Source organism: Tachypleus tridentatus, chromosome 1, assembly GCF_004210375.1.
Source record: "Tachypleus tridentatus isolate NWPU-2018 chromosome 1, ASM421037v1, whole genome shotgun sequence".
Lineage (NCBI taxonomy): Eukaryota > Metazoa > Arthropoda > Merostomata > Xiphosura > Limulidae > Tachypleus > Tachypleus tridentatus.
In genome coordinates, this window is record NC_134825.1 from 128,445,875 (window position 1) to 128,469,416 (window position 23,542).

Sequence of the window (23,542 nt, forward strand, 5' to 3'; positions counted from 1 at the left end):
AATTAAAAGTGAAATATAAGCAATGTTGTCGGACATTAATAACTATTATTATTATTACCTTTAGTACTTGTATAAAGACGCCAATTTAGCGAGGGCCAACGAATATGGGGTTTTATACTAAAAATTATGCGGTTAGAAACACGGCGGATGCAACAGACGTTTTTACATACTATTACCATGGTTACGAACGTGTTAAATATAAACAGGTATTTAATTTTACTTTAAATACTACAGTCTCGTTTACAGACGGCTTGAATGGAAACAGATATCAGAACAAATATGGTTATAAATGTGTTGAATGGAAATGGATGCACGTGTTCACACTGGATACTATTTCTATGACTCCAAACGTGTTGGGTAAAAACAATTTGTGTTTTTCATTATATACTATTGACATGGCTCCAAACGTGTTGGGTAAAAACATTTTCTGCTTTTACATTAGATGTGTGTGTAAGTGTATTTTCTTATAGCAAAGCCATATCGGGTTATCTGCTGAGCCCACCGAACGGGGGGCACATTTACATTAGATACTACTGCCATAGTTATGAGGGTGGTAAAAGAAGTATTGTATGTTTTTACATGAAATATCATAGTTATAATTATGGAGGTGTTGGGCAGCAAGAGATATCTTTTTACATTAGACACTGTAGCCACAAATATGGAACTGATGGGAAGCAAAATATAGTGTGTTTTGGTTAGAAATTTTAGCCATGATCACAGGTAAAAGAAATCTATTTTCCTTGAGAATGTTGTTTTTGTTAACTATGTTTCTTTTTATATTTGTTTGCTCAGGTTTATTGAACTAAACAGAGCCGAACTAAGTTTCATGACTTATATTTGTATTATAGAAAATACGCTTCGATTTTGAGCTTCCATTGATGACATATTGAATTTAAGAAATGCATTTTTAAATCAAAGTATTAATTTTTTTTTTCGAATAAGAACCAAACCAAACCATTTATTTTCAGTTTATTTGACGCTTATTCATCAGCAAGGGTAACAATATATGTATCCAGTCTTCATGCTTCTGGTCACGATAAAAGCCTCTGCTTTAGTGTTGCAATTTTGTTAAAGTTTGGCGATTTTCAAGTGAAGGTGTCACTTAAAGCTTAAGTCCTTCTTGGAACCAAGTTATATCGCAGAATTTGCCAACGCGAAATTTTCATATTTCCTGTCTGTAAAAAGTATACAATTAACGAAACTTTCGCGTTTCTGAATTGCTAAACTGTATAAAGTAAGAACCTCCCTTGCAACCTTAAACAAGATTATTATTTTTACTTGAATCAGCTTTACTTAATTGGCGAATCATCAAGGTAATCTTCTTGTTTCCGGAGTGGGTCAAAGAACCACGGTGTCAACTTGAAGAGACCAGTAATTCTAAGAACTTAAAGCTGAAACAATATGTTAAACACTTCATATCTGATTACATAAATAGCGTATCAACCACTACGGGTCCTCCGCTGGTACAGCAGTAAGTCTACGGATTTACAACGCTAAAATCAGAGGTTCGATTCCCTTAGGTGGACTCAGCAGATAACCCGATGTGGCCTTGCTATAAGAAAAACGCACACACACACACACACACACACACACAATCACTATGGTGTCTGTCGTATAATAGTTGTCCTGATGAGCCTTGGAATTATTCAAAAAGCCTCTTCGGTACTGATATAACAGATATAGTTTGGTTTACATAGTGTTATATGTTCTTTACTTTCACTCACAAGTTCTTAGAATCCCACGTGCATTCTATCGACAGAAACAAGTTAAATGCCACCTATAACAAACACTCCTTACCCCGAATTAAATTATATCCGCGCTCTGTCTACTGTGGGGGAAATCAAACCCTGGGTTTTACAGTCATTAGTTTACCACTGAGTTACCATAGAAGGGAAAATGCTCTCTCGAGGTTCGCTTTTCTTATACAATAGTGAACTTGAAATGCCTATGGTTTTGGATCTGTATTTTCAGCAGTAACTTCTTCTAAGAGTCAAAGCTAAAAAAATTGGGCCAAATACAAGCTGTAACAGTAGCATAAGCTACTGTAGCGCTTAGAGTACTTAAATATGATGACAAAGAAAAGCATCATTGTTTTACATTCCATCACGTTTAGACTTTATATTAATGTCACATACGTTAGATCACTAAATTGAGGCCTGTTTATATAGATAGAAAGTAATTTAAACTATAAAACGTTAAAGTTATGTGATGTATTGAAAACCATTGATTGAAAAGTTTTTAGGTATATTTTGAGTAAATACGCTTGTAAGCTTTCTGTATATATCTTAAACTTTTCTGAGTTTTGTTCGAAACAGTCGAGTAACGAAGTTAGATTTTTTCTTCCTTCTCAGAGAGACCCGGCATGGCCAGGAGGTTACGGCACTCAACTTGTTTATCTGAGGGTCGCCGGTTCGAATCCCCATCAGGACAAACATGCTCGCCTTTTAAGCCGTGGTGGCGTTATAATGCGACAGTCAATTCCACTGTTCGTTGGTAAAAGAGTAGCCCAAGAGTTGGCGGTGGGTGGTGATGACTAGCAGCCTTCCCTCTAGCTTTACACTGCTAACTTACGGAAGGCTAGCGCAGAAATCCCTCGAATAGCTTTGTGCGAAATTCAAAACAAACCAAACCTTTTCAGAGCATATATCGAGGACAGTAATTCACTATTTATTCACTAGTATTTATATATCATTGAAATATAGTGTACGCGTTTTGTAAAAAAATAATAAATAAGAAAGCAAATTACATAGTACAAAGACAGTGAATAACTTGGTAGTTACCGTATTTCATAGCGAAATGCAAAAATAGTGTTTATCAGAATAACGTTCACGCAGCAATGGATAACGCAAGTATATGACAATTCGTAAAACGGGATACAACTATTAAAGTTTGGGAATCATCCAGCAGTATTTATATTGTTAATTAAATTAATATTAATTAATTGCGACTATATGAATGAAAAGCAATGTCGGTGTTTGATATATATTTTTACGGTTGTTATCATTAACGTGTTTTGTGTAAGAAAAAACAACAACAAATAAAAACATTTAAATCTGACGAAAAAAAACAAAAACAAAAGCTTTTCAGTTTATAGTTGGGTGTTTATTTCACGTATTCTTCAATAATGTATGTTTCATTATTATTAATTACTTCCTGCCAACAATTGACAAGCTTCTGAATATCACTTCTATAAAATTCTTGGAGTTTGGAGGAAAAGAATGTAGAGAGGGTAGTTTTGATATCTTCATCTGTTACAAGCTCTTTTACATCAAGATAGTTCTGCAAACTTCGGAATAGATGATAATCGGATAGGGCAAGGTCTGGATAACAAGGAGGATGTGGAAGTTTTTCCCAGTCTAACTCTTCAATCTTTGCAGATGTGATCCTTGCTGTGTGGGGCCGTGCATTATCCTGGTGTAACACAACGTTTTTACGATTGATCAAAGCAGGCATCTCTTCTTTCAGTACAGCATTCAAGTGCTCTAACTGTTGCCAATAGAAGTCTGATATAATCGTTACATTTAGTGGCAGCAACTCAAAGTGGATCACACCAACGATATCCCACCAAATGCTTAACAAGACTTTCCGAGGGTGGAGGTCCATTTGGGCTGTGCTTTAGCCAGTTTACCTGCACTGAGCTATTGTCTGCGGAGCTTAATATTTTTAAAATATATCCATTTTTCTTCTCCAGTCTCTAACCAGTCCAAGAAAGGTAAGTTACGTTTATGAGAGTGCAGAGAAGTGCAAATGTCCACTCTTGCTCCAGGGTTGACTTCTGTGAAATCATGGGAGAACAATTTTTCAAGTTTTGACACCTTTCCAAACTGTTGCAGATGACGGTGAACTGTTGAATGGGTAGAATTAAGCTTCTGTGCTTGTTCTTTAATTGTTACAACACAATCTTTATCAAGTGCAGCCAGTAGCAAGTCATCATTAAACTCAACAGGACGACTTGAACGTGGCACATCACTTAAGCTGTAGTCACCTGATCAGAACTGAAACCACCTTCAACATTTTGTTTCATTGAGGTACTCCGCATCATAAACACCTTGAATGTTTCGTGTAGTTTCTGCTGCACTATTGCCTCTTTCAAACTCGTAAAGCTTTATATGCCTAATGAACTCGTCAGACACATCCATCTTCATAAGGCTTTATTTGATTAATGATCTGAAAATAATGAGTTGGGTTAGTTTCTTTTACTTGTCTGAACATTTTTCTACACGTTCTACTACATATTTTAGTTATTAAAGCCTTTTACAAAGACAGAAATGATTATGCACTTTCTGTATTAAATTTTCGGACATTACTTATGGGATAATCTGATATATAATATTGGTTAAAGTTCTCAGTCTCATTTCAAAACGCTTTATTACTGTGAGTACTTCACTGTAAAGCAATAAAGTATATTTGCTCACGTTATAATTATTTTTGTTTTGTGCCTTATTTATTTAGTCCATTGTTTAGTTTGTGGCGCATTTTGTTAATTAGCAGGACATTTCTTAATATTACATTATCTTATATTGATGTTTAGTTTTACATCATTTATAAGTTGCAAATGCAAATGCCTTTTTTCTTTCTAAAACTTCGTTAGAAGCTTCTATCATTGTTTATTTTATTATTATTCTTATGCCTCTCGATTCCATGAAGGAACATAGGGCTGCAATCGCTTGCGGATTCATTAACAGGCCGGTTTTTTAAGTGAGTAAATTGTTAGCCTACTGCACAATCCCCAAGTAGGAGGAGAAACCTGAGCCGTCCTTACTTTTGCAGCGTAAGACTAGAGGGAAGGCAGCTAGTCATCACCACCCACCGCCAACTCTTGGGCTACTCTTGTACCAACGAATAGTTGGATTGATCGTCACATTATAACGCCCCCACGGCTGAAAGGGCGAGCATGTTTAGCGCGACTGGGATGCGAACCCGCGACCCTCGGATTACGAGTCGCACGCCTAACACGCTCGGCCATACCGGGCTCTGTCATTGTTAGTATATAATAATTCTAACTTCTAGTTAGTCCTAGAATTATTAATTGATCCCTTCAACGTTTTAAGTTTGTTTAAAAATGCACAAAGTTCCTTGAGGCTCCATGATTGTTTTTTCATTACGATAACCCTAACAACAGACTCCCAGTGGCACAGCGGAATGTTTGCGAATTTACAACACCAGTAACCGGATTTCGACACCTGTCGTGGTGAGAACAGATAACTTATTGTGTAGATTTGTGCTTAACTTCAAACAAAACACCCTAACAATAATAGAAAAGTACTAATTATTACTGTATCCTCCACTAATGAACGCTGGAGTTCTTTATGTATCAGCTTGGTGATTAAGGCGCTAGACTCGCAATTTGAAGGTTGCGGGCTCGACACTCCTTCACCGAAAATGCTCGCTCTTCCAGTAGTTGGGACGTTATAACATTACAATAGATTTCACTATTCGTTGATGAAAGAATAGTCCAAGAGTTGACGGTTGGTAGTGATGACTATCTGTTTTCTCTATAGTATGTCACTGCTTAATTAGGGACGGTTAGAGCAGATAACCCCGATGTTGCTGTGGATAAAATTCAGCCCTTGTGCATTTTACTTCAGAAATGAATGATTTATTTCAATCATTTTGGTCAGTTCTTTACACCGAGTGTTATATTTGACAAAAATATGAAACTGCTCTATCGGTTGCAATATGGAGACCCCACCGGTAGTTTTAAATGTGTTGATATAGCGTACATGATTCCTAATTACATGTAACTGTTACAAAACACTGACGTACTTTGTAATTTTATTTTCATTCTCGCAGCGTCATAACTTTCTTTTATGGATGTGTTGTCGAAAATAATCTTCATGTTTTGTGTATATTTAGTATCAAAAAAGGTTTTAGAGAATCAAGAAAGCTTTGGAACAATCTCAAATGGTAATTTTTTTTCTATTATCTTAATTCCTCTCTCCCTCTCCCTGTGGCTCAGCGGCAGATTTGAGGACTTATAATGCTAAAATTCAGGTTCGATACTCACGATGGGCACAGCGCAGATGGCTCTTTGTGTAGATTTGCATTTAAAACAAACAAATAAACTACAGTTTCTTGACAATAATCACACCGACTTAACCGCGTTTAACGTGTGTGTGCAAGATTTTTTGAAGAAAGCCGTATTTCGATCGTGGACCAGAAAATAATTTTCGGTTTTGTTCATTTTTTAAAAGCTCACGATCTTCAACTTATTATGGATTATGACTAATTTTTGGTGTACTGTTAACTAGTATGGGTTTGAGTCTGTTCTGCTATTTTAACTGGTATCTATTTTTTACTCATTTACTGTTTGTTTTTCTCTTTTCTGGAATGTTTGAACTCGAATTCAATGTAGAGTCTTGATTATTCTTACGAACCTTTTCACATCTTTAAATGTTTGTTAGGACTTTATTCCTTCACTTAAGTTGTAAAAAAGTAAAAAGAAATGGTTGAAAGATTTTTAAGAACGGGAATAGCCTAATCTTCAAATATGGATTAAGCCTATATATACACACTGCTGGCCAAAATCTTAACGCCAATGAACATAAAGAAAAAATATGCATTTCGCGTTGTTAGACTCAACCACTTATTTGAGTAGAGCTTCTAAAGATGAAAATAAGAAAAGGGAAAATAAAAATAAACATTTTTAGCATTTGATAAGGGAAATTTGAACACTATGAAATTAGCCTAAATATTAGCTGGTCAAAGGTTTAAGACTATACTGAAACGAAGCGTTAATTGGTAAACACGTAACAAAATTTAGTCATTTGTGTTCAAGCATAAGCGTTGTCAGCATCTCCCACTGACATCTCCTGTGTTACATTGGGTAAAAACATGGTAAAGGCTAGAACGTTGACAGAGTTTTACGTGGCAGAATTGTCGAGCTGCAAAAAGCAAGGTCTCTCTCAACGTGCCATCGCTGGTGAGTTTGGGCGTAATAAAACTGCTGTTGCAAATTTCTTAAAACACCCTGAAGGATACGGAACGAGAATTTCAAGTGGTCGGCCAAAAAAATTTCGCCAGCGTTGAGCAGGAGGATTCAACGGGTTGTACGGCAAGACAATGTTCTCTAATGGGAACAAATTTAACCTGGATGGTCCAGGTGGCTTCCGAAGTTACTGGTACGATAAGGATATCCCACCAGAGACATTTTCTACACAGTGGAGGAGGTTCCACCATGATCTGGGGTGCTTTCTCCTTCCATGGAACAATGGAGCTTCAGGTTACACACGGGTGTCAAACAGCAGCTGGCATGTTGGAGAGAGCATCCTTATTGACTGAAGGCCCTTGCTTGTGTGGAAATGACTGGATCTTTCATCAAGACAACGCTGCAATCCACAATACCCGCAGGACAAAGGACTTTTTCATGGCGAATAACGTGATTCTTTTGAACCAATCCAGCGTGTTCGCTCGAACTGAACCCCATTGAAAATGTTTGGGGGTGGATGGCAAGGGGAGTCTATAGAAATGGACGCCAATTCCAAACAGTGCATAATCTTCGTGAAGCCATCTTCATCACTTGGAATAACATTCCAGCCAGCTTTCTGCAAACGCTTATATCGACCATGCCAAAGCAAATTTTTGAAGTTATTCGCAATGACGGCCGTGCAACTCACTACTGAGACCTTTTGTTGGGCATTTACTACCCTGTTTAGAACTTCTTTTTTGTATGGTTTTAAACATTTGATCAGCTAGTATTTAGGCTAATTTCATAGTGTTTACATTTTCCCTATTAAATGCTGAAAACGTTTTTTTTTTTTTATTTTCCCTTTCCTTGTTTTCGTCTTTCGAAGCTCTACTCAAATAAATGGTTGAGTCTAACAATGCAAAATGCAATTTTTTCTTTATGTTCATTGGCCTTAAGATTTTGGCCAGCAGTATATATATATATATATATATATACAGTACTAGGACTTAATGAGTTTGTTGGTATAACTTGTTAGGCCTAATTAACAACTACATAGATTACAGCGTAACATTTATCTACTATATTAAAAATAACGTTAAATGATTAATTATCAGCCATTTCAAGCTACACTTTCCGTCATCTGCAATTCGGGGACTAAAATTTGTTAAGATTGATACGAAGTCGTAGCTGGGCTAAATAATTTAGGATACTAATACGCACTCGTGTCCAGTTACAGAATTTTTCCTGTAAAACGAAAAGTTGTTCGCAATTCTATATCTTGTGTTTATTATCATTTGTTGATCGATAATTGAAGCAGGTGATTGTTTGCTTCGAAACAGTTTAAAGTTTTAAACATATGAAATTCAAAATTTTTACGTTATTGATCAGTCGTACTCTTACTAAGTTAAAACAATGTAACAATGTGTATTTTCATGTATTTCTTAAAAATAATTGTACTTACTGTACGAAACTAAAAGAAAGAGCTTTGATAATGAAAATAAATACGATAAAGTCTGAAGTAATGAGGATTGTCAAGGTAGAAAACTAAATATTATTATCGAAGGTAAAAAGTTCGAAGAGATGAAAGGATTTCGCCACTTATATAGCTTTATCACTTCAGATGATCAGTTTTCCAAAGCAATCAGAATCAGAAGTGGAAAGAAAGGAAAAGTAGCTACTAAATAAAGACTTTGAGAGGAAATTGAATAAGAGAATAATGAAGAAATATATCCGTAGTGTAACGACGTGCGCTTGAGAATGGCGTGTTTTGAAATGTGGGTTTGGCAAAGAATCGTGAAAATAAGTTGGACTGAAAGAAAGAGAAACGAAGGGATTCTACGTGAAGTGGGAGAATAAAGTGAACTTGTCCAGTGAGGACATGGAAAGAAAAGAAAAATCTGGATTGGGCATGCGTTCAGACGGAATGACCTATTGAAGGAACTGATTGAGAGAAGATTTTATTATGACGAGAAATCCACTTGAAGTAAAAATGTATTTTAAAGACATCTGGTATGGGTATCAAAACTTTATTTTAAACTAAAGTGTAGAACAACGTTTGACCTTCTAAGGTTATCTTCAGGTTGTGACCTAAGAAGAACGAAACTTTATTTTGTACTTTATTTTATTTTAATTAAAGTATAAATACTCTTATCAGCGGAGGGAAGATTTTTTCCGAAAATATTAAGATGAAGGAAGGACTAACGGATAGGTGAAAACAGAGGGAAGAATCGTGTCTCGGACTTGTCTTACGACAGAACGATTGATGATGACTTATTCTTGATGGAAGAGCAATATTAGATGAAAATGGTCTGAGCTTGATAACTCACTCTTGTTCAGTTTCATTACATGTGGCAAGTAGAGACTAGATGTACTTCCGCAGGGTCCTCGAAAGTCCTCTGTTTCAAGAGTAAATAAATCTAAAGTTAAGAGCAACAAATGTATTTTCTTCGTATGTCATGCTGTGTTTCTGTGTACATGAATCTCGTGATTCATGACATGCGCACCTTTTACTGACGTCACGACACTACAAATTGCAACATAAGGCGTTGCTTATGTGAAGTAATTTTAGTGTCTACTGAGTGGTAGACAGATAGCACACTACTGTATTGTAAAGCGAGGGATTAGAACAATTGACTTTTCCAGGTGAAATTAACTATGATATTTGATTTCATAAACGCCGTATTTCCACTGTTCTTGCGAAACTGCACTAGCGATACCTCTTTATTGATACATTGTCCTACCTTTAGTTATTTGTACAATGATATAGTGTCTTTATTTTTAGCTTAGTTTTTGAAGTTTTTTTCTAAAAGAATTAGTATTTTAAAACTGAATGGCATATTATGTGCATGTGGACTAAACGGCCTTTTAAACGAATAGGATAACAGGATTGATTGTCACTTTTAATAGTGCAAAGCATGTTTAACTCCGTTACGTTTCGATCCGCAAACCCTTTGATCTGCAGCCGAATACGCTAACAACTTGGCCACACCCGTCTCGTGAAAGGTGAGGAGAGGATAATTCATATTTTCTCTTTAGATGCTAAAGTTAACCATAATTTGTGTTATTGTTTTTGTTTCAGAGCCAAAGTATAGAAAAATTTTCAGGTTTTGCATTCTAAATAAAATAGGAGAAATAACACATGAAATACCTGTAAAATAATGTACCTACGCCTGCAGTATATATCTATACGAAAATCACTTTAGAAAATTTTCGTATGCAATTGCACATTCATTAATCCGAGTTGCCGCAACTTTCGATATTTAGTAAACTGGCTCGAATTTAAATAACTGGATCCAATCTATGTTAGATAATAAAAAATGTTCCTTTAGGTATTTTTTCTTTTAAGGAATGTTTTAAAGAGTTTGAATTTCGCGAAAAGCTACACGAGGGCTATCTGCGCTAGCCGTCCCCAATTTAGCATTGTAAGACTAGAGGGAAGGCAGCTAATCATCACCACCCACCGCCAATTCTTGGGATACTCTTTTACCAACCAATAGTGGGATTGACCATAACTTTATAATGCCCCACAGGTGAAAGGGCGAACATGCTTTGGTGTGACGGGGATTCGAATTTATAACTCTCAGATTACGAGTGAGAGTACCTTAACCACCTGGCCATGCCGTGCCTCTTTCAAGAGAAAAGAAGCTTAGAATATTAATCTATAAGTGTATGTTTATTTTACAATTGATATCGTTTTTATAAAAGTATTATTCAGGGAAAGTACCTTTACATGTAGTGGTAAAATGAACGCTTATATATTTTTAGTTTTCGGAAAACGTGTTTTCTATAATTTTTCGTGGGAAATTGTTGATTTAGTTAAATGATGTGCCTATTTTACATAGTCTGTAGGTTTAGTTCTTATAATAATATGTTGTATTGTTGTGGAAATTGTTTGGAGATCAAATCATAAACAAACGCAATAGATTTTAATATTTGAAATGTCCCCATTTTATGTGATTGTTTTTTGTTGTTTGTTTAATAATTCTGCGCCAAGCTAATAGACAAGGACTCTGTTCATCACAACCCTACTTTTTTTAGAGAGAAGGCAGCAGGTGAACAGCAACCACCGCCAACTCTTGTTTGACTGAAGAGTGGAACTTGGCCGTCAGTATTAGAGGGCCCGGCATGGCTAGGTGGTTAAGACACTCGACTCGTATTCCTAGGGTCATGGGTTCGAATCCCTGTCGCATCAAACATGCTCGCCCTTTCAGCCGTGGGGACGTTATAAGTGACGATCAATCCCTCTATTCGTTAGTAAAAGAGTAGTCCAATATTTGGCGGTAGGTGGTGATGACTAGCTGCCTTTTCTCTAGTCTTACACTGCAAAATTAGGGACGGCTGGCACAGATAGCCCTCGTGTAGCTTTGTGCGAAATTCAAAACAAACCAAACCAAACAAGCATTAGAGCGATTTCACGGACGTTGCGGTTTTGTGGTTCTGACAATCTAATATGAAGGCCATGTCCGGCTCACTTCACCACATGTTACATAAAAGTGATTGTATCTTGCAATTTTTTATTCATTATTTTTGTTTAATACATTTTCACATTTGAACTTAAACACAAAGCTACACAATGGGCTATCTGTATTGTGCCTGGCACTGGTATCGAGACCGATTCTTGCGTTATAAGTTACGTAAACTTGTAGCATGTGTGTATGTATGTACGGGGCTTACCAAACCGATTAGAGGTATATTAAAATGGCATCGTGGCTATGAGCTTAGTTCGTTAAAGTCAACAAAATACAAGAACTTTTTTTATTTCAGGAGATGTTTTCAGTCCTATTTTTTAATGACATTGAAACCGAAATCAGTTTCGCCGCTGTCTTTTCCCTGCTTGCAATATATCGTTTTTTGGTCACTCACAAAGTGAGCATCTACTAATCATAATAATAAAAACTGGAAAATGATTATTTCAGTATATCTTAACACTTCCAACTTTTCTATTCCAACTAACTCTAAATGAAGTTCATAATTAGAAGATGTGAATGCTTTCATCTTTTTTTTCATAATTATACTCCAGTGGTAAAATAATTATATCAATGTTTTAAATATGCCTTAGACCCGACTAGGTTTTCGACGAAATAAAACAAACTAAATTAATAAAATCGGTAGGAGTATAATATTTATTACTTGCAGTTGAAAGAGTTTTCTAATACTAATAATTGTCTTCAGATTCCTGATTGCCCACTTGTTATAAAAAGCGAGTCCATTAACTTTAATCTTGCATAAAATCTTATTATGATATTAATCGACATTAAATTTGGTGAGTGTTTTTAGTAAATGTGTTTTTTTCTTATAGCAAAGCCACAATGAGCTATTTGCTATGTCTATCGAGGGGAATCGAACCCCTTGATATTAGCGTTGTAAATCCGAAAACTTACCGCTGCCCCATGGGGTAGGGGCATTTTAGTAAATACAACGCAATACTTTCGTTGGCACACTTTTGATATTACTACAGTAACTCGCATGTTATGTCGTTGTATACATTACTGAGACCGTAAGAATAAAGTCCTGGCGCTCGACTCGCAATTTTGTAGGTCGCGGGCTCCATTTCCCGTCACCATACATGCTCTCTCTTTCATCCGTGGAACATTATAACGTTGTGATCAATTCCATTATTCGTTATGTAAAAGAATAGCCTATGTGTTGGCGATATTGACTAGCTGCCTTTCCTCTAATCCATCACTCCTAAATTGTGGATGGCTAGTGCAAGTATTACTCTTTTAGATTTGAGCGAAATTCGAAACAAATCATAACGACGAATTAGAGAAAAAATCATTTAAGTAGTATTGCACTGGAGGGGGCCGCTGTCCCTCCATCTTTTAAACTTCAGTGTTGGGTAATCCTATACAATGTACTCATTAAATTTTGTAAGTTGTTGCTACTTCTCAACGATAAGCTTTATTATAATGGGCTGTTTGCGCTTTATATACTGCGGGAAATCGAACCCTAACCCTGCATTTAAACCTAACTTATAAGTTGATTTTTAAAACTTACTTAGTGTGTATTTACATTTTTCTTTAAATTTTTTGCGTTATTATATCAATGTATATTATTATGGCTCAACCCCGTTGGCTCAGCCATACGTTTGATGGTTTATTACAATATATTATTTGTAAAGAAATGATTTTCTCAGATATTGGACTGTTTTCGTAAATAAAACATTTAAATACAAAAAGTACTCAATGGAACATACACACACATGAAGTTGTTTTCTGTATAATATTTTTTGCCGTACTTCGTAGGTGATATAATTTTGAATAGTTTTGACTTTCGTACCACCCATTGTGCATGTTCAGCACTTATTACCTTTCTCCATAGCACCGGTTACCTAAATGGCCAAGCTTTCCTTCCTTAAAACATCGCCTGGACGAAATTTCTGAGAAGTGATGCCTCCCTCGTACACCCCCTCGGTCATTTTTTGTTGCGCAAACTGTTAGCAGGAAAATTTAATTGACAAATCGTTTCTCTCTTATTTCATCCTTCCTTAATTTCTTTGAAGAGGCGGTAAGTTATTACAGACTCACTATATTGAGTGCTGATAAGAGTGTATGTATCACCATGTAGGCCTAACACCTGTTTCTTTGAACATTATGTGTTTAGCAATTAGGAAAATACCACAAAACTCATTTAAAAATCCACTTAACGTGCGTGCTGCAGGGTTATCAGTTTAACTAAAGGTTCGCGTTGAAATTAAGGTTTGAGTAAGGAGCAGGATAACAAACTCCATTAAAGAAACTAAAGTTAGGGAATCGTTTCTGATAATGCTGTCCGTCCTTTCATGACATTTTTGCATCATTCATTAAAGTTGAATGCTGCAAAATAAATGAACTATACAAAAAACTAAAAAAAAACAAATCATGCGGATCATTTTGAGATATGTATACACATTTAATTTATTTTTACATAATATATGCATACGGGGTGAAGACAGCAAGTAACATGGTAACTACGCGTTGATACAAATTCGCGATGGATCGGAACATGTCAGAACTTGTTTGTTTGTTTTGGAATTTCGCACAAAGCTACTCGAAGGCTATCTATGCTAACAGTCTCTAATTTAGCAGTGTAAGACAAGAGGGAAGGCAGCTAGTCATCACCACCCACCGTCGACTCTTGGGCTACTCTTTTACCAACGAATAATGAGATTGACTGTCACATTGTAACGCCCCCACGGCTGGGAGGGCAAGCATGTTTGGCGCGACCGGGATGCGAACCCGCGACCCTCAGATTACGAGTCGCACGCCTTAACACGCTTGGCCATGCCGGGGCCTCATGTCAGAACTACATTTTGCTCATCTTCTTTTCGCATTTATAGGTAATGTAACGCCACCAAAAATGTTTTTTTTGGAAACGTATAGAACAGCCCTTTCCGACCCCCCCCCAAATATATATATATATATATATATGTGTGTGTGTGTGTGTGTGTGTACTCAGTTCGTAAAGATGCCTTCAGATTAGATGTTTAGAATTTCCTAGTTAAAAATATCTCTTGTACTTAATAGCATTAGAAAATAAAGGAATGTGGATTTAGTTTGGACACCAGGACCATCTAAAACGCGACTTGCCATTGTAAACAAATCACTGCATCCTGTAACAGATGAGAATTCACATCCACATGTTTCAGGCAGTAATACGCGATAAAATCAAGAAGGATATTTGTCTGGAAAAGCTGTTTCCACGCCATATTTGTTTCGTTATCATATATCTTGAGTAGCTGGATAATGGAATGGGTATTCTTATTATTCTATAAGAAGTTGTCAAACACAATGGCTATAGAATTTTAAGCGATAAGACTGTTTTAACGTCCTGATGCATTCAATTAGGTATGGAAGTCTTACAGGAGAGAAGGTTGTGCTTTGGATATGACACTTTTATGACAGAACTTTCTACAGTAGAAACTACGATGCAGGGCTATTACCACGAACGTCAGATAGAATATGATCGGATGCGGTACCATAAACTGTAACAACATGTTGGGGCTTTAGTATCATTTCAATATAACGTATTCAACTTCTATATCTATGTACCTATCTGTGTGTTTGTATGTATGTATATATATATATATATATATATATATATATAGTAATCAATAAGTTTTTACATAGCTGTATTAGATTGATATACATGCAAAAGAGACGTAGGGATGAAAGTGAAAGAAGCCGACTATAATTATGTTGAAATAAACCTCGCTGAAGTGACAAGTAGTATTATTATGGGTTGTAATCGGCTCAACATATACCTCCTGGTTTAAATTTCAGGGCCTGGCATGGCTAAGTGCGTTAAGGCGTACGACTCGTAATCCGAGGGTCGCGGGTTTATATCCCCGTCGCGCCAAACATGCTTGCCCTTTCAGCCGTGGGGGCGTTATAATGTGACGGTCAATCCCACTATTCGTTGGTAAAAGAGTAGCCCAACAGTTGGCGGTGGGTGGTGATGACTAGCTGCCTTCCCTCTAGTCTTACACTGCTAAATTAGGGACGGCTAGCACAGATAGCCCTCGAGTAGCTTTGTGCGAAATTCAAAAAACAAACAAACATAAATTTCAGCTTCTTTGTACTGTGTCCGAATCAGTGCTCAAATGTACATGTCGACGAATGTTTATATAAATAAATTAAACTGATTCAAACTCGGCTATTAGCCATCCCATCCCGGTAGTTTCGCCGTAAATCGGTTTTAGATGCTTGCTATGGGCAGAGCACAAACAGCCCATTCTGTGGCTTTGTACTCAATAAAAAACAAACAAAAGAAATTATTAGGTTTCACCAACAGTTGCGACAACATATGGTGTGTGAAAACAAAGTTTGATTTTACTTAGTGTTATTTACTTATGCTAAACAGGGCAGAAGATGACAGCTTTTATAGCAAGAACTGTGAAGTTAGAAAACTGTCCTTGTCTTTCCTAGTATTGCTTTATTCGGTGTTACCTCAGGAATGTATGAACTCTGTAAATGATGCATTGTTGACTCTTTTCATTATAACTACCTATTGCATACTCTAAAGGTAAGAAGTCTTTGCTAATATACATACAAATGTTTCAGTTATGTGGTTGAATGCTCTTACATTCGAGTAAAAGTCTAAATGAATTATTGAATTAGCTTTGTTGATTTCCAAGTAACGTACTCATTTATAATTTGTCAAGGTATGTTTCACAAATCTTTTTTTCATCTGTGTGTGTATAATATAGATGTATTTAAGTAAGAAACTTATCTTTTTACATCGATTTTTCATAATGCGTGCGATAGAGGGCTACGAACAAAGATACAGTTATCATTACAAAGGAATCATGTGAGAGCTGACCTCGTAAATAGGATTTAAATTTAAACGTGTTGTATATAGTGTGTTTACTGATCAAATGGCGTATCCACTAACCCGTGAACAACAAAATAAGCTTATTGCCTTTAGTACGATCGCTTGGGGAAAAAAAAAAGAGGTCCATTGTAATCGTTTTTTAAAACTTCCAACTTACGTACGCTGTTTGGTCATGTATGTGTATGTTAGTTCTTCATTGAGTAATGGCTCAAATAAAGCAGGAGAGTGACAAGGTCGTGCCTCAATATCGCCGCCTGCTTACCATCAAACAGAAGTTTTAAGAGTTCCCAGCTCCACTGTTTTTACCAGTTAACATCCCAGGGGTAAACTGCCAAGCTCAATTAATGCACAAACTGGAGTGTTCGACTTGCGAAGGCCGATTGATTTATTGGTGGTTAATTTAGTAAATGCATCTGTTTCCATGGTAACGGGACTAGTATACCCCTTTTAATCCTCACTCGCATCAAAGTACCTTCGCGTAGTTCGTTGTTGTTTGGTTTTCCCAACTTTATATCGATTGGCGTGGTCTATAGGGCGTTGAAAGGACTATATATATATGTATGTATCTTTGTTTTCTGGTCCTCACGAGAGGCGTGTCCTGTTTAAAATTTACAAGCCTTTCTTTATAAACTGACTTAGCTCGTTCTAATCTGGATTCTAATTGCAGATGCTAAAACTCGAAGAATTCTTTTATGTTGTGAAATCCACGTGAGAAATGGATGCACTAGAATAATTTTGAACCTTTGATAGACCTTTAATGAACCGTTATTACACAAATCTGAGATTGTTGTTCACTACTATTAAAGCTAAATTGTTTAACGCACACTACTAACTGGTACTGACATATACCTTTCAAATAAGAGAGCTACACCTGATGTTAAAGATAAGAGAACACATTAAAAGTAACAACGTGTGTGAACTTACAGCTGATTCAAAAAACTATGTTATTAAGAGAAGTTTGTTTTTGATTTGTTTGTTTTGAATTTCGCACAAAGCTACATGAGGGCTATCTGCGCTAGCCGTCCCTAAATTAACAGTGTAAGGCTAGAGGGAAGGCAACTAGTCATCACCACTCACCGTCAACTCTTAGACTACTCTTTTACCAACAAATAGTGTGATTGACTGTCACATTATAGCGCCCCCACGACTGAAAGAGTTAAGAGAAGTGACTAGTTATGTCGATGGTTTTCCTACCTATTGAGTAGGCAGTAAAATTATAAGTAAAAATACCACGTATGGCGAGTATTTATTTAACTAGATAGGTAAGATATTCGTTACGCTTGAAATGATTGTAGGAAGTTGACAACAGTGGAGGAAAACTCGAGCTATTCAACTTTTTAAATTGTTCTTCAAGTAACAGAAAACACGTGGCTTGACAATAAGAGATTACGGTGTGGTAAAAACTCTACAAAATGCTATAATGTGTAGTTAACGAAGAGCTATATTTGTTGTCAGCCATGTATTTTGCTTTATGAAATCTTGCATAGATCCGTACTTTTGTTCTTGTACATTTTTACGATATTCAAACCGACAATCTAATGAAAGCTTGTAATCTAAACCGTTTCTTTCTCTCTTTCTCTCTGATGGTTTTAGCCCTAATGTTTCATTATAATCACGTAGCAGATGAGAATATTATATTAGGCAGAAACGCAATTATAAGTGAACCCTTAGTCTTAAGTAAACGAAACAAAGTCCAAAGTTTGTTCAAAATGTTTGACGTATCTAAGGTTCTTAACTTACCCGTGAAAAATACTTTTCCACAAAATTAATGTATTTTTTTTTGATTTAGTAAAAAGAAGAAAACGAATAATTAAGTGCTTTTTACTTTGACACTTGAACGAATGCAGTAATATGTCGTCTGTCAGTCAGTCAATAGACAATAAAATAACGTCACATAAGAGATTACCAAAGTTGCGGTTTCTAGTAAAGTGACATCAGTCAAACGTGCGCTTGCCATGAATTACGAGAATAATTATGTACTCTGTGTGTATAACATTAACTTGAAAAGCAAGAAATAAAAATATTTTTTATTCCTTATTTTGGCTTTATTTACTCTTGAAATAGAACTGAGGACGTACGTCTAGTAATATCTATATATTTTATCTAAGAATATTTACATGAACATCAGTTAACAGTTGGACTATTAAAGTTACGCTAATATTCATTCTCCGACAGGCCTAAGTGGCTAAAATCGAGCATGCTTGTATTTGTTACTGACGATTTTCTTAATGTGGGGTGGTTAGGGTGTTTGATTCGCACTCTTAGTGTTGTGGGATCGAATCTTCATCCTACTAAATAGACTCGTCCTTTCAGTCATGGTGGCGTTATAATGTTTTTGGTCAATCGCACTGTTCGTTGGTAAAAGAGTAGCCGAAGAGTTAGCGGTGAGTGGTTACGACAAGCTGCTAAATTAGGGACGGCTAGCGCAGATTGTAATCGTGTAGCTTTGCGCGAAATTCAAAACGAAACAAAAACTTAATGTGATGATTTTATTACTGATTTAGTAAATAAATAAATAAGGCATTAATTATCCTCTTTTTGTACAATTCAGTTATTTCATTAATATAAGAGAGTTTGTTTGTTTCTTTTCAGAGCAAAACTACACTAGGTTGTGTACATTAAAGTCCCTAAATTTACCGCTATCCAAGGTGGGAGAGACTAAAAACTCATCTTGTTTACGTCATGTGACACAGAACTACTCATGGTTAATAAACATTTTATGTTTGTTTTAGAACAAAGCCACATTGGACTATTTTTTGTGCCGCAAGTGGGCAATAACCCCGGATTTGAGCATTGTAAGTGCCTAGAATTACCGTTGTTAGTTTTGACTACTGCAACTACGACAGACTATTTTATGACGTCCACTCATCTTTTGTGTTTCAATACAATTATGACAACATTTAGTATAACATTTTATTTATTTTTATACTGCTTATTTTTTCATATACGAATGTTGGTGCGAAGAAGTTTTATTTGGTTTTATTACTTTTCGTATTGATTTCGTATTGATCGTCCCTTATTCATAGAAATATATTTAAGGTGTCAATTTATTTACGGTTTTACGGAACTAAATGTAACCCACAAGCAAAAATCAATCCTTGTGTTTAACTTGAATGTTAGTCACTTTGTTAGTAATATGATGAATTTCTCTGCAACACTCGTATTTGCTCTACTTTACTGTATTATTGCTCAAGAGATAAACGAAGACCTGGCGTGGCCTGATGATTAAGGCGCTCGACTCGCAATTCGCGGGTCGCGGATTAGAATTCCTTCGCCGAACGTGATTGCTCTTTTAGTTGGAAGGTCGTTATAATGTCACAGTCAATCCCACTTGCAGCTGTTAAGAGTATTCCAAGAGTTGAAGGTGGGTGATGTTGACTAGCTGCCTTTCCCTGTAGATTATCACTTATAAGTTAGGGACTGCTAGTGCAGATAGCCCTCGATTATCTTTGCACAGTATGCAATAAACAAGCAAACAAAGTAAGATAATTCATTGTAATATTGTTTAACACCTTCGTATTACACTTAGTTTCCTACAAAGTATCACTTTGGTAACTGAGATCGAATTTACTTAATAGAATGGTTACAAGATCATACGCAACTTTGAGATAATTTCCGGTCGGATAAATGGTACTTCTTGTTTAGGAAAACAAAGACACAGTCTAAATAAAAGTATTTCAAGAAGTGCAAACAGTAAGAGAAATCTGGAAGCTTAATTTTATACGTTTACAGTGTTAGCTCTAGCTTTTTGAATGAATTAATAAAAATTGGACTTACATTTCTATATAAACATATAATGGTACTGTCTCTCGTATGGTCATGTAACAGCTTCACAGGATGTGGATGGATCTTCACCAAAATTGGTATGGAGGTTCATTTGGTTCATGAGAGGGTACAAACAAATGTTCAGTTTTGCATTTTTTTACGTGCGTTTTTTACAATTACATATAAGGGAAGCTACTTTTCATATCCTAAGATAACCTTTTGTTGATCATGAATTTATCGAACTGCCGTTCAGGGGACGGGTACTCCAGATAGTTATTGAATAATAATTAATTTCGATTAGAGTACGCTATGTACTTAGAGCGAAACTAAATATTAACGTGACTATCAGTATAATTAACCAAGTATAGATTTCTTACGTTTCAACTTAAAAATAAATATCGGGAAGCCTTGTTTCATAAAATAAAAGGGAAATATTGTCAAGGGAATTTGATAGTGAGAACTGGTACAAAAACGTTTGTTTTAAAAATTATAAAGTATGTTTGTTTTTCAATTTCGCGCAAAGCTACACGAGGGCTATCTGCGCTAGCCACCCTTAGTTTAGCAGTGCACGACTAGATGGAAGGTAGCTAATTATCACCATCCACCGCCAACTTTTGGACTATTTTTTTTTATCAACGAATAGTGGGATTGACTGAACATTATAACGTCTCCAAGGCTGAAAGGATGAGCATGTTTGGTGGGACGAGGATTCGAACCCGCGACCTTCAAATTACAAGTCAAGCGTTCTAACCACCTGACCATGCCGGGCCAAAATTTATAAAGAAGCAGTAAATATATTCTCCCTGTTTTGTATACTATGACCCTGTGTGGCTATACGTATGCTTCGAGATACTGGATGTACAAAGTGTAGACGTCGCTATTGACTGTAAAGAAACAAAAACAACTAAAAATGTAGGTCCAGCAGAAATAAACAAACTGACATAAATCGGAATGTGTCCCATAGTTTTATTGATAAATCGAGAAAGAAATGCACTTATTTAAGTGACATATGGATGTGCGTAAGTCTATTTATACGTTGAAGTCGGGCAGAGAACATTGGTTGTGATAAGAAGAAAAACGCGTGGGCTGATCCGGTTGAATCCATGAAGAGGCTGATATGGGAACTAAACACTTATGCCAAATTACATTCTCTGGCTCTTTCTATCTTTCTGAAAGTTGAAAGATGCTCTTGCTGTATAAATAAAATTTTTCTGGCATCGAGGCAAAGTGTTACTTCTAGGTGTTGTAAAAAACAACAACAAAAAAAACCTTGTGTGCATCAGAAATAGCAACTTGCTAATTCAGCTAATTCTGAAACAAAGATAGTTGTTTAGAGCGAACTACAGCTTTTCTCGTGACAGGTAAATGTTTAGATATGGTATTAAAGCTTTACGCACCGCAAGTTTCATCCAAACAGCTCTTTCTCAGTAACGCTTTAATTAGGTTCCAGTGGGACGTAGGCTGGTGGAGGCCCACGCCACGACATATAATAGGTATGATCGACTCCTATCATTTCCTTGTGCGGTCTGAGAATCTGTTTTTTTATTTTTTATTTAGCCGTCAAGTCCATTTGTTAAGTACGGAATATGCTGTTGACTTTGTTTTCTAATGAGCTGTCAGCCGACCTAACAGCAGCGTGGCTTCCTAAACAAACGTCCAACTATAGCTCCATGGGGGATGCGCTGTCGAAAGTTATCACAGATTCAACTTCCTTGCCCTCATCCTTTCTGACCTCTCACCTTTACCTCTGACCTACGGCTAATGTAGCACGGCAAGAATGTTATTTACGCAACACCTTTTTAGAAATAACGAGCTTGTTAGATTGCGACAACTTAATTTTCGTACAAACGTATATATTAACTAAATTACCGTATGATAGCATGGGGGTAAATTTTTCTTTAACATGATTCTCTCGTTATTTGTTGGAACAGTCTTTGTCATTAAGAGCCTCTCTTCTTGTCATGTGTAGGTCTTAAAACAGCTTCCTGCCGTGGGAAGATTCATGTTACATTTCACGTGCTTACACGTGTTGTTTCATCCCTTCTGCTTTGCATTCAAGTTTCACGTGTATCTCTTTTCCTTGTTTTTCCTCTGAATTCTCATGAATATTGTTTTGGTGAGTTGAGGTGCACGTGCTTTTTTATTCTGTTGTTTTAATTGTAACTTATTTGACATCCAAATGCTGTAACGTAGAATAAGACGTAAGACTTTCTTTTCAGCCCTTAAAACAAATATATTAAGCATAAATTACCATTTTCTGTTTTTTTATCACCAATGTGCCAAATAAAATGTTTCACTAGTAACGTAATTCTCTTGTTTATCCGAGTAAAAGCACAGTGTACAATGTAACACAATAATACCCTTGTTATCCGAGTAAAGCATGGTATAGAAAGTAAGACAATAATACCCTTGTTATCCGAGTAAAGCATGGTATAGAAAGTAAGACAATAACCCTTGTTTAGTCAAGTTAATCATAGTGTAGAAAGTAACACAATAACCCTTGTTTAGTCAAGTGAAGCATAGTGTAGAAAGTAACACAATAACCCTTGTTTAGTCAAGTGAAGCATAGTGTAGAAAGTAACACAATAACCCTTGTTTAGTCAAGTAAAGCATAGTGTAGAAAGTAACACAATAACCCGTGTTTAGTTAAGTAAAGCATAGTGTAGAAAGTAACACAATAACCCGTGTTTAGTCAAGTTAATCATAGTGTAGAAAGTAACACAATAACCCGTGTTTAGTCAAGTAAAGCATAGTGTAGAAAGTAACACAATAACCCATGTTTAGTCAAGTGAAGCATAGTGTAGAAAGTAACACAATAACCCTTGTTTAGTCAAGTGAAGCATAGTGTAGAAAGTAACACAATAACCCTTGTTTAGTCAAGTTAATCATAGTGTAGAAAGTAACACAATAACCCGTGTTTAGTCAAGTAAAGCATAGTGTAGAAAGTAACACAATAACCCGTGTTTAGTCAAGTGAAGCATAGTGTAGAAAGTAACACAATAACTCGTGTTTAGTCAAGTAAAGCATAGTGTAGAAAGTAACACAATAATACCTTAGTTTATCCGAGCAAAGCGGAATGTACGAAATAATTTCTGATCTGAAAGATAAATTGTAATATTTTAGACATTACAATTGCATCATATTTGCAAGCAGTCTTGTAGTCGGTGACGTATATAGACCGTGTTTCTCGCCCTTAAGTCAGTAAGCTTGGGTGATTTGAAAACCATACCCTGTTGGCTTGTATCAAAATTATAAGGTAAAAGCTGAATAACCGCCACAGCTGAGAATGTCTGGTTATAGCCATATATGCGACGAGTGAACTTGTTTACCAGCATTTTCAAAATATGATGCGCAAAGTTAATAATGAGTTAATAATGAACTGTTACTTCATTCTAGAAACACAATTAGGCCTATTGATGAACTTTTACTCCAGCCTAGTGTAACGGATTTACTGTAATATATTTATTTTAATATCTACGTTTGTTTCGGTTTGCCCCCCAGTGGCACAGTTGTATGTCTGCGGACTTACACACTAAAGACCGGGTTTCGATACCCGTG

At 36.2% G+C, this 23,542-nt stretch overlaps 1 protein-coding gene across 4 annotated transcripts in view; it reads left to right on the forward strand.

The window, feature by feature from the left end:
* LOC143223352 (homeobox protein cut-like 1) overlaps positions 1-23,542 on the forward strand; it is a 403,865-nt gene that overhangs the window by 54,797 nt on the left and 325,526 nt on the right. The window contains exon 1 of one of the 4 annotated variants that reach the window (XM_076451246.1): positions 21,012-21,477. The exons of the other annotated variants lie outside the window; for them this stretch is intronic. The gene's annotated coding sequence lies outside the window, so the exon portion shown is untranslated. Of the gene's footprint in view, positions 1-21,011; positions 21,478-23,542 lie in introns of those variants that run through there. 4 annotated transcript variants of the gene reach the window in all.